This window comes from Cherax quadricarinatus, unplaced genomic scaffold, assembly GCF_038502225.1.
Source record: "Cherax quadricarinatus isolate ZL_2023a unplaced genomic scaffold, ASM3850222v1 Contig3832, whole genome shotgun sequence".
NCBI classification, from domain to species: Eukaryota; Metazoa; Arthropoda; class Malacostraca; order Decapoda; family Parastacidae; genus Cherax; species Cherax quadricarinatus.
In genome coordinates, this window is record NW_027198858.1 from 6,915 (window position 1) to 13,828 (window position 6,914).

A 6,914-nucleotide genomic window follows, 5' to 3' on the forward strand; every position below is an offset into this window, starting at 1 on the left:
TTGGAAGGATCACTTTAATATCCTCAGTTGTGTAAACCTTATAGGTAAGGCTTGGGAGGGAGTGACTAAGAGAACCTTGAACTCTGCTTGGAAGAAACTGTGGCCAGAATGTGTAGACAAAAGGGATTTTGAAGGGATTGAGGCTAACCCTGAGAGGAGTAGTATACCAGTTGAGGAATCAATTGTGGAATTGGGGAAGTCCTTGGGGTTGGAGGTTAGTGGGGAGGATGTGGAAGAGTTGGTGGAGGAGGACAATGAAGAACTAACCACTGATGAGCTGATAGATCAACTTCAAGAGCAAGAGGCCAGACCTGGGGAAACTGGTTCAGAGGAGGGGAGAGAGAAATTGAAGGAATTGCCTACTTCAAAGATTAAGGAAATGTGTGCAAAATGGCTTGAAGTGCAAACCTTTTTTGATGAAAATCACCCTCACACAGCTATTGCAAGCCGTGCTGGTGACTATTACAATGACACTGTTGTGAAACACTTTAGGAAAGTCATAAAGGAACGAGAGGTACAGGCCACTATGGACAGATATGTTGTGCGAAAGAAGTCCAGTGACTCTGAAGCTGGTCCTAGTGGCATTAAAAGAAGAAGGGAAGTAACCCCAGAAAAGGACTTGCTACCTCAAGTCCTAATGGAAGGGGATTCCCCTTCTAAACACTAACACTCTCTCTCCCCTCCTCCCATCCCATCAATCATCACCAGATCTTCAATAAAAGTAAGTGTCATGTAATTGTGCATGCCTTTTTCAGTTTGTGTGTACTAAAATTAACATTTTTTTGTGGTAAAAAATTTTTTTTTCATACTTTTGGGTGTCTTGCACGGATTAATTTTATTTCCATTATTTCTTATGGGGAAAATTAATTCGCATAGCGAACATTTCGCATAACGACCAGCCCTCTTGCACGGATTAAGTTCGCTATGCGGGGGTCCACTGTACTGTAGTCCTACCATAGAGAATGATTACTCATGGCTGGTGGTAACCGTCTGTGGTATGCGGTGTTGAACTTCCAATGGTAGATTAGAGATGGAGTTTAATCTTGATTCAGTCAAGTTGATCCTGGCAAGGTCGCCACTTGTGAAGGCTTACTCAGCCCTGTAACAACTTCAGACAGTATTACGAAGGCTGGCTCCTCCTCAGGAAAATTAATGAATAGAAGAATAAATAATTCACAGAGATAAACACTTTTAGTAATGCAAAGATAAAACATTGAAACATGAATGTGTATCCTACTTTAAAGGAAAATGAAAAATGAAATGGAAAAATGACATTTGAATTCAACGCTAATATGTACAGTTATACTGGGGTGTCTGGTGGAGGTTGACACCGTCTTGTAGAAATTGTAGCCGTTACTGATGATGTGGGGGGGGTCACAGGTGCTGGTGACAACCCAACGACTAGTTCTTCACAGAGTCTATAGCCTTGAATAGTCAGTCCAGATGACAGGAACACAGGTTCTTTACCACTACAAAGATGAGGGGTAGTTGCCTGCTGTTGCCTACAATTAATCAGGTAGGTAGATCAAAAAGTGACGTCTCAGGACTTCAGTCCGTCTCCTTCAGCACGTTTCTTTGGTTGGCAGATGACCCGAGCTGTTATTCCAAGCTAGAAAGAGACAAAGGTTACCCACTGCTTAAGAAATCACTCTCCATGATAAGTACAATACCTAAAAGACGTGGTGATTATCAAAAACATTACATGGGACTTAAGACTGAAAGGACTAAGTTTATTATTGGTCAAAAGTGAAGGTTTCAACTAATATATCCACTAGAATAGAAGCAGAGGTTTTTACTTACAGTTGTGCTGGGAGCTGTGAGTCAAGTGATTACTGTTTGGTCCGAGGCCCACATGTCACCTTTCGTGGTGGAGAAAAGGGGGAAGGGGATAGGGAGGAGGGGATACGGGGGGAGGGGATACGGGGGGAGGGGATACGGGGGGAGGGGATAGCGGGAGCTAGACTGACCCTACCTTAACAAGCAGTCGGCAATCAAACTATCGTCACCATATACTCGCTTGCTACTCTTATCTGTTGAACTTTTCCCCTCACACTGGAACACAAGAGACCTTTGAAATACGGTCAGACGAGCTCTGCTTTCTTCCAAAAATCAAGAAAATAAATATAAAAAACTAGAAACAAAGTAACTCTCTTACTCTATTGCTAGTTCATATTTTTGTTATCTTTCCTTAATACTTATAATAATATAATGTTTAGCATATGTTAATGTCAGGTTCTTTATAACTGATCTTCTATAATGTTGTACAGTGTCTGATGACACAGTAATGTTGTACAGTGTCTGATGACACAGTAATGTTGTACAGTGTCTGATGACACAGTAATGTTGTACAGTGTCTGATGACACAGTAATGTTGTACAGTGTCTGATGACACAGTAATGTTGTACAGTGTCTGATGACACAGTAATGTTGTACAGTGTCTGATGACACAGTAATGTTGTACAGTGTCTGATGACACAGTAATGTTGTACAGTGTCTGATGACACAGTAATGTTGTACAGTGTCTGATGACACAGTAAAGTTAACTCTGAAACTTGTCGTGAATTGATGTTTCAATAAATAAGTAAAATATAAATAAACAAATAAATGTATGCATATAATTTTTTATTTATGATAATATTTAAAAAAAAAATTGATGTGAACCCCAAACACAGCATTTCCTCAAGAGAGGAACTTAACTTTTCAAGAGCGACCAATCCACGGAGCACTGACCATATATGGTATTAGAACACAAGTGTTTTAACATCATTATATACAGAAAGGTATAATTATAAGGAAGGACACAAAATTGAGCTCACTGTAATTATAACTTGCTGGACTCACTCGACATGTAGAGCAGCCAGACAAGAAGTACTCGTCTAGCCAGAGTACCATGGAGACGACACTCATTGTAAATTTGATTCTACTATTTATGTTTCATAGTTATTTATTTCATACTTTGGAATTTTCTACATAATACTATGTATATTTATGCATGTTATGTATATCTATTGTTATTGTGTGTAACAGTGTGTTAGTGTGTATGTCTGGTGTTACTGCGTATAGCGTTATAATTGTATATATCTTTCTGGTGTTACACAACGTTAACAATACTAGTAACACTGCTGTCTCCCTCTACGCCTTGTCATATGCATTTTTAAATTTATAAAACAAGAGACACATACTTTTCTTTATACAAGTTTCACTACGAACTCTTGCTTAGAAGAGGAATCTTCATTCGACGTTTCGGTTTGTTTTGAATGTTTATCAAGCAGAGATAATTGTTCAGTACAAAACGAGACGTTATCTACATTTCTCTCTCCAGTTTTTAGATTAAATGTGAATTATTCCAGCCAGGGTATTGCGACTTTTATTGACCACTTTGTTTAATGTAATCACTATGTCCATGTGTTACTTTTCCTTTCCAATTTCACTTTTTCTCCTTAGTTATTCGTACTTTGGACATAAGAATTATAAAATGTTTTGCAACGCAAGGACACAGAGGGAGGAAGGAAACTTTACATAGACAATCTCTCACTTGGTGAGCAAGCTTGAGGAATACACAGGTGGAGTGAGAACCGTAGGTGAGGTGCGGTTAAAGCCAGGGAAGTTTTCAGCGGTCTGGTCCTCCATCCATCGCACTGATTTTATGAAAACCTTTAAAAAGCGAAACGTTTCCACAATAAAATCTTTTTCTGCACCTGTGACATTTTTTCATTATTATTATTATTATAATCAAGGGGGAAGCACTAAACCCGTAGGATCATACAGCGCCTATGGGGGGATGGAAGGCATTCAGGCTTAATTCAGGGAACTGGAGCACAGATCCAATTCCCTAGATCAAGAGCCCCTCACCAGCGTCAAGGAGCCTTCCTTGAGGAGGACATTTTTATTTTTTTTTTTTTGTTTTTTTTTTTTTTTTTTTTTTTTTTTTTTCAACATTATGGACAGTGGGATTTGTGTCGACGTCGAGCACAACGCTGAGCTGACGTTCACAAACACTGAAAGTTTTGTTTACTTTTTGCACTTGGTAACACTGAGGCCTGAGACCAATGAACTGTGACTTGGCTTTTCAGACCTAAATTCTAGGACCTGGGACCTGGGTGTTCAGACTCTAGACCTGGGAATTAAAACCTTGGACCTGTAATGTATAGACAAGAATATTTTAGTATACATGTTTAGAAAACCAATCTCTTGATGTTAGAACATAAGAACATAAGAAAGGAGGAACAATGCAGGAGGCCTGCTGGCCCATACTAGGCAGGTCCTTTACAATTCATCCCACTAACAAAACATTTACCCAACCCAATTTTCAATGCTAACCAAGAAATAAGCTCTGATGTGAAAGTCCCACTCAAATCCAACCCTTCCCACTCATGTACTTATCCAACCTAGATTTGAAACTACCCAAAGTCCTAGCCTCAATAACCCAACTAGGTAGACTGTTCCACTCATCAACTACCCTATTTCCAAACCAATACTTTCCTATGTCCTTTCTAAATCTAAACTTATCTAATTTAAATCCATTACTGCGGGTTCTCTCTTGGAGAGACATCCTCAAGACCTTATTAATATCCCCTTTATTAATACCTATCTTCCACTTATACACTTCGATCAGGTCTCCCCTCATTCTTCGTCTAACAAGTGAATGTAACTTAAGAGTCTTCAATCTTTCTTCATAAGGAAGATTTCTGATGCTATGTATTAATTTAGTCATCCTACGCTGAATGTTTTCTAACGAATTTATGTCCATTTTGTAATACGGAGACCAGAACTGAGCTGCATAATCAAGGTGAGGCCTTACTAATGATGTATAAAGCTGCAGTATGACCTCTGGACTTCTGTTGCTTACACTTCTTGATATAAATCCCAGTAATCTATTTGCCTTATTACGTACACTTAGGCATTGCTGTCTTGGTTTAAGGTTGCTGCTCACCATAACCCCCAAGTCCTTTTCGCAATCTGTATGGCTAAGTTCTACATCATTTAATTTATAAGTACTAGGGTTATGGGCACTCCCAAGCTTCAGAACCTTGCACTTATCTACATTGAACTGCATCTGCCACTTTTCTGACCAAGAATAGAGTTTGTTTAAATCCTCCTGAAGTTCCCTAACATCTACGTTTGAATCAATTATCCTACCTATCTTTGTGTCATCGGCGAATTTGCTCATATCGCTAGTAATTCCCTCATCAAGATCATTGATATATATTATAAACAACAACGGGCCCAAGACTGATCCCTGTGGAACGCCACTTGTTACAGATCCCCACTCGGATTTAACCCCATTTATGGACACTCTCTGCTTCCTGTCAGTGAGCCATGACTCTATCCACGAGAGCACTTTTCCCCCAATGCCATGAGCTGCCACTTTCTTTAACAGTCTATGGTGCGGAACTCTATCAAAAGCCTTACTAAAATCTAAGTAAATAATATCAAATTCTTTATTGTGGTCAACAGCCTCAAAAGCTTTACTGAAGGAAGTTAATAAATTAGTTAGACAAGACCGGCCTCTTGTGAATCCATGCTGAGTATCATTAATCAAGCTATGCTTATCGAGATGGCTTCTTATAATCTCAGCTATAATTGACTCTAGTAATTTGCCTACAATTGAGGTCAGGCTTATTGGGCGGTAATTTGACGGTAACGACTTGTCCCCTGTTTTAAAAATAGGAGTTACATTAGCCATCTTCCACATATCAGACACTACACCTGTTTGAAGAGATAAATTAAAAATATTAGTTAATGGTTCACAGAGTTCCATTTTGCATTCCTTAAGAACCCTTGAAAAAACCTCATCAGGACCGGCGACTTATTTTGCTTCAGTCTGTCTATCTGCCTCACAACCATCTCACTAGTGACTGTGATGTTACATAATTTATCTTCTTCTAGCCCACTGTAAAAATTAATTACTGGAATATTGTTAGTGTCTTCCTGTGTAAAAACTGAGAGAAAATAATTATTTAAAATCAAGCACATTTCATTCTCATTGTCAGTAAGGTGCCCATAGTTATTTTTAAGGGGACCTATCTTATCTCTAACTTTTGTTCTATAGACCTGGAAAAAACTTTTTGGGTTAGTTTTAGAATTAGTAGTATAAGTTGGTCGATCTAGGAACACTGGCGGATAATGACCATGGAAAATGAGATAATGATGGGGTCTGTATGACCTTAGGGCTGACAGGGTAATTGTTTAATATGATTAATCATGCCCCAAGGGGATAGAGAGACTTATTCCTATACATTAATAAGTAGGTACATAAAGTAGAACAAAGGATTCGGGTGTGCAGGTGGCAGATTCCAGGATAATGAGTGCTGTCAGGGGTACAAGTTTAATATGTTTAAACATCCCCCCAGGGGATAGAGAGATTTATTTCTGTGTAATTACTAAGTATAAGAAGGTAAGGTAATGATCACTTCTGACACCCCAAACTCAATCACTCTGATAGATGGGAGAGGCAGTACAAAAAAGGATTCAGGTGAGCAGGTGGGCAGATTCCGGGATAATGAGTGTGGAAAAAGAATGTGATAATGGGTGGTCTTCATAAGCACAGGTGCTGTCAGGGGTACAAGATTTAATATGTTTAAACATCCCCCAAGGGGATAGAGAGAGAGAGGCTTATTTCTGTGTAATTACTAAGTATAAGAAGGTAGGTAATGATCACTTCTGACTCCCCAAACTCAATCACTCTGATAGATGGGAGAGGCAGTACAAAGGATTCAGGTGACTGGGTACAAGCTTACCATCTCCGAGGGAGCCCCCCCCCCTTCCCGGGGCTGCGACTCACTGACGCGACTGTTGCTACTTCACAACAACACTGCTGGGTTTAAAGAACGCGGTAATGGATGGGCAGCTGGTCCCCCGAGGGAACCGGATTCCGGGATAATGACCATGGAAAATAATGAGATAATGGGGGG